The sequence below is a fragment of the Crocuta crocuta genome, unplaced genomic scaffold, assembly GCF_008692635.1.
Source record: "Crocuta crocuta isolate KB4526 unplaced genomic scaffold, BGI_CrCroc_1.0 scaffold177, whole genome shotgun sequence".
NCBI classification, from domain to species: Eukaryota; Metazoa; Chordata; class Mammalia; order Carnivora; family Hyaenidae; genus Crocuta; species Crocuta crocuta.
Window position 1 is genome coordinate 3,360,553 of NW_027531880.1, and position 10,044 is coordinate 3,370,596.

At 48.1% G+C, this 10,044-nt stretch overlaps 1 protein-coding gene across 1 annotated transcript in view; it reads left to right on the top strand.

The window, feature by feature from the left end:
* Positions 1-389: 389 nt before the first annotated feature.
* The window catches only part of PLAT (plasminogen activator, tissue type), a 23,912-nt gene continuing 14,257 nt past the window's right edge, over positions 390-10,044 (top strand). The window contains exon 1 of the mRNA XM_077773069.1: positions 390-455. The gene's annotated coding sequence lies outside the window, so the exon portion shown is untranslated. The remainder of the gene's footprint in view (positions 456-10,044) is intronic.

The following is a 10,044-nucleotide window of genomic DNA, read 5'->3' on the forward strand; positions in this document are numbered from 1 at the left end:
CAGTGTAGATTTCTTAGAATAATAAACTCCTCTTTCCATGATAGGTTTACAGCCTGCTGATCCCGACGGTCTCTTTTAGGTCATCGACTCGGACTTGAAAGGAAGATGATCGTTAAGGTTCCGTCCAACTCCCAAATTCCTGTGATTCGATGACATCAGGATTGTGAATAATCAGCCTGGCCCGAAGCCAGGCTGGGCTGTGCTGCTTCCATCACAAACTTCCTCCCCCTCTTTATAAAAACAGGCCCGCCCCGTTTGGCTCCCTCATGGCCCTGTCCACTGGGCATCTTGCTGCTGCAGAGAAACCCGCCCACCCAGGGCCACCAACCCCACCCCCTGCCTTGAAATTTAAAGGAGGCCGGAGCTGTGCAGGGAGATTGGAGCTGAGGTCCTGCAAGAGCCCAGGGCTGAAGAGAAAGCCTCTCCGAGGGACGAAAGGAAGGCAAACAGTGGCGGTAGGTGAATTCTGTGCCTCTCAGCCCGCCCATCTCCTCTTCTCTCTCTTAAAAGTCTTTCTGGCAAACCGAGCCAATAGAGGGATGCCTTAATGAGGGACTGACTTTGTAATGCAGGCAAGAAGAGGATCAGCCAGAATCGGTGCCCAAACAGAGCCTTCGTTCTGTATCTGCATTTCATTGGGATTGGCTGAAGCTGTTTTGGAGGGGCGAGGTGGTCAGGGGAAGAGGGAAGAGGAAAGATTATTTATTGGAGGAGAAATCTCTGCTTGCAGAGTAAAGGGGAAAGTGAAAAGAATGATAGAGAAATGTTCTGAATAGACAATGGGAGCACCTCATGACTAATGGGCAAGAAATGTGAACTCAGCTGCCTCCGGGACTTGGGGCCATCTGAGCCTGGAGGGTCCTGGGCTGAGTCCGGCTGCCCTCCCTACTCCCTCCGCCCCTGCTCCCAACGGAGCCCGTTAAGACCTTTAAGGGACCGGGGCTGGAGATGTGGGATGGTCGACTTGCCTCTGAGCATGATTAATTAGGTGGGAAGTGCTGGGAAAGAGAAGGACGTGTCAGAGAAAGGTCTGAGCTCCCCCCATGACCCCCTCCCCATCTCCACCGGTCAGTTTGTCCGCTGGCGTTTTGCCCGGTGTGCAAGTGTGAGGTCCTCTTTAAGGACTTCTCAATTACAGGAGAGAAATAACATCAATGGCTTTCCTTCCAAGAGCACTCTGCAGGAAGCACATCAGGGCTTTCTAGATTTTCACTGTTACTATCTCTATTTTCTTAACCACACTGGGAGCGAGGACAGGAGGGAGCCAGGAAAGCAGGAAAATGTGCCCAGCTCCCAGGTAACTAGTGATAAACTTAAATGAAATGCAGACAACTGTGGTACCGAGGATTGAGCGGGTGACCATGCTAGAATAATGGTGGTCTCCTGCAGTGGACTGACGACAAAAAAATTGCGTGTGCGTGGTTGTGTGTGTGCGGTTACAATTCCATGAAGAACTTCTGCAAATACAACTCTTAAGTGGAGTCTCCTCAAAGGTGACTTCCTAGCAATTCTTGCCCACGGCCAGGAGGACTCATCCTGGGATCCCGACACTGACTTGTCCAAAATCAATAGATGACAGTCAGCGTGAGCTCTTCCTGTAAGAGCAGAACCAGACTCGGGGCACCAGCAGGGATTTGTGAATCTTGAAACAGAAACAGCTCCATTCCACCCATCAATTTATTCTACCTAGAGTGTTCTCAGAGACGCCAGCCTCAAAGCTCTGGATCTCATCAAGAGCAAATGGTAGCTCCCAGCTGCCAAATGGCTCCATCTATGTCCAGACTGCCCGAGACCAACTCAGTTTACTTTGTGATGCCTCTTATCAGATACTCCGGGTATCTGTGCTACCCGTCAGTGGCTTCACCGGGACAGCCCCTGCAGCCAGGGAATAGCTGAGGGAACAGCAGGGATGCTGTTTTTGGTGCTCATTGAGGAGGGGCTTGCCTTGGCTAGGACTTGGCTTTTATCTCCCTGGGTCCTATCATATTGAGCAGAACTATGCTCAGTGCACTTCAACCTATTGCAACCAACAGCCCAGCCACGTCTAGTGACCATACCCATCTAAGGCTTTTGTAAATGACTGGCTGGGACCACAGAGCATTCGGGGGAACTTACTGTCCAGGGGAGGCCTATTACTAAATCTGCAAGCAACGGCATTTCTGATTATGGGGCTTTATAGCGACGGAAGGGGCCCTCTGGCTAAGATCATCATTTGGAAGGAGCATGCTAGCTTGAGGACTTTCAAAGCTTCTAGTATGTATGCATGTTATTTTCTATCAGCCAGATGAGGGAGCAGCATGGTTCATAGCAATGGTAATGAATTTACCTGTAGTCAAATTACAAAGTCCATACACTTCTCAGAGATACTGAGTATCTGGTGGTGAGAAAAAATTGGGGTTTGGAGTTGAAATGTTCAGTTTCACTTGATTATCTGGCATTGTGCACCTGCAGCCTCAGAGTAACATTTCTATTTTCTGTGAGTGAATTACAGCTCTGCTCCGGTAAGATGGTTAGGATGGACAAGGACTGGCCAGAATATTCCATTCACTCCTTCTTTGGGTCATTAGCTTTGCAGGGAGAACAGTCCTGTCTGTAGTTTCAGGCTATGAACTTCGGGCAGGTTCTGGTACTTATCCTGATTACCCAGAACGTGCTAACTAGCTGCTCTTCCTCTAAAACTAATACAACGCGGTGTCCTTAGCAGCTGCCTAGCACTATGTGTGCAAACAGCCGTGACCCAGAGGGTGACTCTTGGCTAGCATGTCCCCTAGCTGAGGTGCAAAGGATGGTTTGGCTACGTGGGCTCCAGATGCAAGCATCAGTGGCTTGGAGAGGTCGGTTGGGGATTGATCTATAAGATCTGATTCCACCTTGAGCTCTGAAGTAACCACTGACCCCAGATACTGGGATACCGTTGTATTCAAAGCCTTTTCTGTTTATTATATGGTCACAAATATTCCATTAATTAACAGCTAGACTTTAGGGAATCAAAACTGAACTCATGCCCCAAAGGCTCCTATGTCCTTGGAACTCTTGGGCTTTCCAAACCACACTTCCTCCCAGGGATGCCCTTGAAGGGAGAGGCTGGGGTTTGTGAATCAACTTCCTTTACCCAGTGGAAGGTATTTGTGCTGAAGGGTAAGCGGCTCTGACCGCTTGCTGCTGTTATCCTGGGCCCCACGCAATGGTCCCATCTTGGGGGATGTGCTCTGTCGGGAACGCGCCTTCATTCCGTTCAACAAACAGCTTCTATAGTACCCATTCCAGGCGCCTACGTTGACCAGCCCCCTACCTCAACAAGAGGGAGCTAGATCTCCTTCCTCCGCATTCTCATAAGACCCCTTCTTCCTCTGCCTTTCCACCTTCTATCCCAACATCCCTGCATATCACAGCGCTGATCACATTGTACTGTGATTACCAAATGACTTGCCTGTCTGTTCTTAAGCTAGGAGTTTCTGAGCATAGAGCATATATGTCCTTATACCATGGAGCCTGTGCCTGGGGCGTGGCTGGTGCTCAAGAAGTGTTTGATGGCGAATACATACAGTTGGTAAATCTTCGCCTGTGAATTCGAGAAAGGAGGAAATGAGACTGAGCTGGGGCTTGAGGGAGAGGTGAGCGGGTGGAGGATCTGATAGGTAGCACCCAAGGACGACACTCAGAAAGAGGTTCTCAATCCCCTTTGTTAGAGATCTTTGCACGAACGGTTTGATGTCAGCTGAGTTTTTTGCAGGTTGGGGACAGGATGTAGGGAAGCTAAAACCTAGTAGCCTACCGTAAATAATCTAAAAGAGAAAGACTACCCGTCAAATCTGTCATGTTCATAGAAAAGAGAAGCTTTTGCCTTGGGTTTATTTTGCCTTGTGATAGCAAGAGCCGGTGTCTGCCACCTGGGCTGCAGAGAAAAAAGGAAGTGTTTTATTTTCTTTTTCTGGGAAGCTCCAGCTTCCTTATTTTTATCACATAATGTCTCTGGTTTTTGAACATCGCATGTGGTCGGCATCAGCCAGGCCTTATCAGTAGTATCGGCCCAGGTTTTCCAGAGGTCTCGGGCGCTTCCTCCGAGAGTCCAGAACAGCCCTGGCATGTGTGGTGTAAATAGGTCCAGGAAAGGCAAATGAGAAAAACAGATTGAAAATAGGATAAGAGATACCACCCATCCAGGTAATAAGGGCTCCCGTTAATACTGTTCTGTGCGTGTACATGAAGGATGTGAACTTTTCTTTCAGTCATAAAGAATCCGATAGCAGATTATCATAAGATGCCCACATGATCATGATCCAGGAAACGGTATTTTGGTATTAATCCTTGACCACCCTGGGAACCCCATAGAGGCTGGCATCTTTTCTGCCTTGGTAGCTTTCAGTTGTTTTTCCAGGGAGAAGTTGTAGACTTTGGTGCTCCCATTGTTGAAGGACACTCGTGGCCGTGAGTGCAGCCGACCTTACTGTCCACTGGCCACTGAGAGGGCGTCTGCCTGCTTCTTCTCTAATTGCTGTAACAATTCAGCAAGGTGGGAACGATTAGCCTGTTACAAAATCCAGGAAACCACACACAACCTGTTAAGTGGTTGTAGGAATTTGAAGTTAAGACTGCAGAGGCTCCGTCCTTGCATTGGACATGCTGCCCTTCTCAAATAGCGATTCTGAGCCCATTCAAAACATTACAGTCCAGAGGCTCCTGGGTGGCTCAGCCTGTTGAGCATCCCAGTTCGGCTCAGGCCATGATCTCAGGGTTTTGTGAGTTCAAACCCTGCATCAGGCTCACTGCTGTCAGTGCAGAGTCTGTTTTGGATCCTCTGTCCTCCCCTTCTCTTTGCCCCTTCCCTGCTCACTCTTATGCTGTCTCTCTCTCTCAAAAATACATAAACTTTTTTTTTTTAAGCTTTAAAAAACATTACAGTCCAGCATCAGGACACAGTAAGGAGGGCTGGAAAGTGTGTTGAGTTTGCGTCCTGACACCATTTCTCACAAGGTGTCTCTTCTTAAGGTCAAGATCTTTGTACCTTTTTTATTAATTTTTAAACGCTTTTATTCATTTTTGAGAGAGAGAGAGTGCGAGCAGGGGAGGAGCCGAGAGATAGAGAGAGACAAAGAGAGACAGAGAGAGACAGAGAGAGAGACAGGATCTGAAGCAGGCTCTATGCAGTGAACCTGACCCAGGGCTTGAACCCATGAACTAGGAGATCATGACCTGGGCCAAAGTCATGTGCTCAACCAACTGAGCCACCCCAGCACCCGGGCCCTTGTACCTTTTTGAAGTTCAGTTCTCTCACCTGTAAAAACAAGATCATAATATTGCCTTAAACGATTCAATGGTTGTAAAAGTACTGTAAAGTTTGTAAACGGTAGGTACTCAAATGCCTGTTGAGCAAGTGGCGTGAATCCACATACAGTTCTCAAAAACATAGAAGAACATCCCTTCCAGGTGAGCCCAGTAAACTGTGGGCAAACTCAGTAATGATACAATGAAAGCTTCCGATCACTTTTCTCATTCATGTGTGTTGAAATCTGGGAGTAAACTGAAGAATCAAGTTACCGCATACTTAATTGCCTTGTGGTGATGTTTGCTTTAGGGAGTGAAGGGATATGAGAAATTACCTTTGTGCTTAAAACGAGACACTGTTTTAGATTAACATCAGATTGTTTAGCTTCAGACTTTGGGTTAACATTTTATTGCCCTGACTAATTGAATTAGCTTTTGGCAGCGGAACTTTTTTTTTTTCATAAGATTATACGTTTACTAGGGAAGGGTTGCTTTTGTTTTTATGGTAAAAGGAGCAGGATGGACTTCTCTTTTCCAAGACCCACATCCAACATGCCCTCATTCCTTCCAAATATCCAGAATTATCTGGCAGGGCATGGGACATGGAGCAGATGAAAGTGCTCGGGGTAGACTTTTCTGAGTAGCCAGGTTAATGTAGACCCAAGTCATCTGCCTAGATTTCTAAGATGCCTCGGAGAGAATTCTGCCCTTGAGTAACTGGTGAGATGGGTCGGAGACAGGAGAGGATTCTATTCCATCACCTCACTGGAATGAATCAAAGCAGATAAGAAACACGCCCTTCGTCTCTTGCACCCCAGTTGTAAAAGAGCTCTATTCAAGAAGAGAGGAAATCAACTTGGACGCACAGAAAAGGAAGAATTGAAAAGTTGAGAATTGTTTACATGATGTCAGTTTTTGAAAATGGTTTTTATTCTGAGAGCAGGGCCTTTGCAAAGAACAGGACCTGTGTATGTGGACCAGGGTTAACCAGGTCACTGGCCCCCTGTCCTGTGCTCCCTCTGGAACCAGATTTTGTGGGGGCCCCACCACCTTTCCATTGTCCGGTTCCTCCCCCATCTCACCCCCTGTCTTGCCCTGACCCTAGTGACATGCCTTTTGCTGTTCCAAGGAGTTTTTCCTTGCACTACTTTTTTTTTCTAACTTCTTGGCATCCATTCTGGGCCACGATGGTTGGGGGGGTGGAGGGAGGGTGTTTTTGTTTTAAAGCCATGAGTCATTTTAGAGTATTGGTGTTCTTGGAGACGGACTCTCTCTTACTCAGGTTTCCAGAGAGAAGCTTTGCAAAGCAATAATAACCCAATTATCTCCTCTACCAAAGATTAAGGTAGCAAACCTTGCACACGATGTAAAATTTGATCATAGTGTCAACTTACTTTTGTCTTTCCCATGCAATTTCCACCCTCTGTCTGGCTTGCTCATATTTCTGCCTTCGTCTTGCAAGAGTAGCAACCTCAAGTCCTCCAGTTCTCTACCAGCCGGGGCAATTGCATTGTTTGTTTCTAGAACCACAAATCTTGATTGATTGTATTTGTGCAGCTCTTTTATTGCGGATCGCTTCCAAGCATGTGGTTGTGTTTAAAGAAAAGTACTTATATTCATTTATAAATGTGTTAGTTTGCACCCATTATATCATTTGTTCTGACAACGGCGAGGACCCCAGACTGTTAGCCCTGGAGGAAACCTCCAGAGTCCAGACCACTTGGTTTTGCATCCCGGGGAGCAGATTTTATGTCTCAAAATATAGATGCTTTTGGGAAGGGCAGCATATCAATTTTTATTCAGTCACTCTAACCTTCTGTGAATGAGCATAGCGGTTCGTTTCCGGAGGGCAGATTTTTCAGAGGGAGGATGGAGAAGGCAGGACAGTGGAGGGGAATGCAAAGGGAAATGCAAAGGCACTGAGGACAACAGGTCATCTCCTTTTCCCCGGGTCCTTCCTCTGGCTGTGCCGCTACCATTCCAGGGGACTCACCCAGTGCAGACTCAAACAGCTATTAACAGGTGCCCATCAGTCCCATCCCGTCGGGTTACCACTGCAGAAATGAACACTTGAGTTTCTGCCTGGCATGATCTTTGACTTCTCAGCCACACTGGCACACTTCCTAGGCTGTAGGAGGAAGTGTTACCAAGCCATCGTTCTCATTTGCCCCCCAGAACAGTCGTCATTCACTGTTGTTCAGAAGGGCCAGTGAACACTCCTGTCGCCAGCAGGGCCCAACGCAGCTTTGAGGCAGGGAGGTCAGAGAGGCTCTGGGAGCAGATGAGGCTGCAACACGCAGACGTGCCAGCTGAGTCCCAGCCAAGGATGCCCGTCCATGCTTCCTTGGAATCCAGGCCCTGCTTTATTTGCCAGGCCTTATGTCCTGTTTGTTAACTTTGCACAGATTCTTTGTCAACTTGCCAAGCTCCGTGTCTGTTGAATTCCATCCACCAGAGAGGGTGCCTTTTGCAAATTCGCTGAAATCAACTCTCTATGCTGGGGTGGGCCTGCCGGGCTGGGTCCTTAGGACCCTGGGGACCACAGGCTTTATGGCCATTCTACCATTACTCTCACACGGTGTTGCTTTCAGTGATTCAGAGATTCTGGTCCAACCAAAGTGAGACATCCTGGTGGTTTGTCTTTTTTCTTTTTCCTTCTTCTCCTTCCTTCCTTTCTTTCATCCCTTCCTCCCTCCCTCCTTCCATTCTCCCTCCCTCCCTTCCTCCCTTCCTTCCTCCCTCCCTCCCTCCCTTCCTTCCTTCCTTCCTTCCTTCCTTCCTTCCTTCCTTCCTTCCTCTTACTTCCTTGCTTTTTTAGCGCTCTGACTCTAGGAAACTATTAAATATAGCAAAAGGAAGAGAACACAGAAAAAATGACAAGTCTTTGTATTTATAAAATAAACCTCAGGGCGCCTGGGTGGCTCAGTTGGTTAAGCGTCCGACTTGGGCTCAGGTCATGATCTCATGGTTCTTGGGTTCTAGCCCTGCATCAGGCTCTGCTGACAGCTCAGCCTGGAGCCTGTCTTTGAATTCTGTGTCTCCGTCTCTCTCTCTGACGCTGTCTCTCTCTCTCAAAAATAAGTAAAACATTGTGAGGGAAAGGGAGAGAGGCAAACCATGAGAGACTCTTGAATGCTGACAAAAACTGAGGACTGATGGATGTGGGGGGGAGGGGGGATAGGCATGGAGGAGGGCACTTGTGGGGATGAGCACTGGGTGTTATGTGGAAACTAATTTGACAATAAACTATTTGTAAATAAAAAAATAAGTAAAACATTAAAAAATTTTTTTAAATGAACCTCAAAGGACTTCTTCCCCTTACACCTCACCTCTCACTCCCACCCTCCTCACTGTGAGCACATGGCGCTTCTGCCTTTGGTGGCCGCCTGTGGTTCATGTCGCTGAGGTCTTGCCCTGGCAGGGGCCCCCCACACCCAGAGTCTGAGCCCCTGTTTCTGGTATTTACTTGGTTCTTTGTCTAGGCACTGCCCCCAGATCGCTACGCCCACCCCTTTAACGAAGGCGAGACAAGGACACATTTTTTTCCTCCTCTCCTTCTTTCTCCCTTGTCTTCGGTCTACACTGCTGGTCTGCTTGCGGGATGACTCACTTCTTTGTCATCCTCTTATCCCGTTCAGCCTGTCCAGCTGCTCTCATTGCCTCTGTGCAGAGAGATGGAGCTGTTGCCGTGTTTGAGCCTGTCACCGGATCAGCTCAAGGCCCAAAAAAGTGGAGGAAGAGAAGGACAGACAGAACAGAGACCGTCTCGAACTCTCCCAGGGACAGAAGACAAAAATAGACTCCTTTTGCCCTTATGTCCCTTAGTCGCCAAAGGGTTTTACGTGATGTGGCTGTGGGAGCCGCTACTCCAGTCCTCAGTCACGCCCCACCTCCCTGATCTGGTCCCCCTCCCCCATGTGTCCAGGGAACACAAATGCGTTAATAGTCCACTTCTCGCTTAGCCACTGTCTACATCTAGAATGGTGTTCCATTTAGGAGGACCCAGAATTTATTGTTGTTGTTGTTGTTGTTAAGCGCCGGAGTTCTTGAAGTAAAACAGTGTCCTGGTGGGCGTTCAACCCCCTGGGCTTAGGGTAATGAGTTTATTGAAAGGGCTGGTAGGTTTGACAGGCAACACTTAGAAGGGTGAAGTGCTTTGCTGATAGGTGGCTCCTTTCCTCATTCATTCATCGTTTCATTCATAATTTCTTCATAAAGTCCCCCTAACCTCAAGGCCTGGCCCAGATAATCAAGGATGGGACAATCTATAGACTATGTGAATCGAGACTAACATCAGGAAGAAAGAGGAGGAATGCATGTAAGAAGATCTCTTCTAAAGGGGTATAAGAAATGGGATAAAATGAAGAAGGGAAATTTAAGGGTGGTTTGGGGACATTTTAAGAAAGGGGAAATGTGAGGACAGCTAAGAAAGAAAATCTGGAGCAGATCCCTGGGATCAGAAGATTACACCGAGTGCTCTTGTTTCTGATGATCTCAACTCCCTACTGCTCTCTTCCGAAACTGCGGGAAACCTGTGCACGGTAGAGAGCTTCCTCCTCTGAGCGAGAAAGTCGCCACCTCCCCTCCCCCTCCCAGAACACACCCTACCCTGCCCAGGAGGGGGGCCTTGCTTGACACACCAAGTTGGAACAAGGGCCCAGATCCTGCCTTCTTTTGGCTTCCTTCACAGTGGGGGAGGGCCGTGCTGGTTGGCCAGACGCCCTCTGAAAGCCTGGGTGTGCATTTTCTTGTGGGAATCCCATTGACCAGCATCCTCGC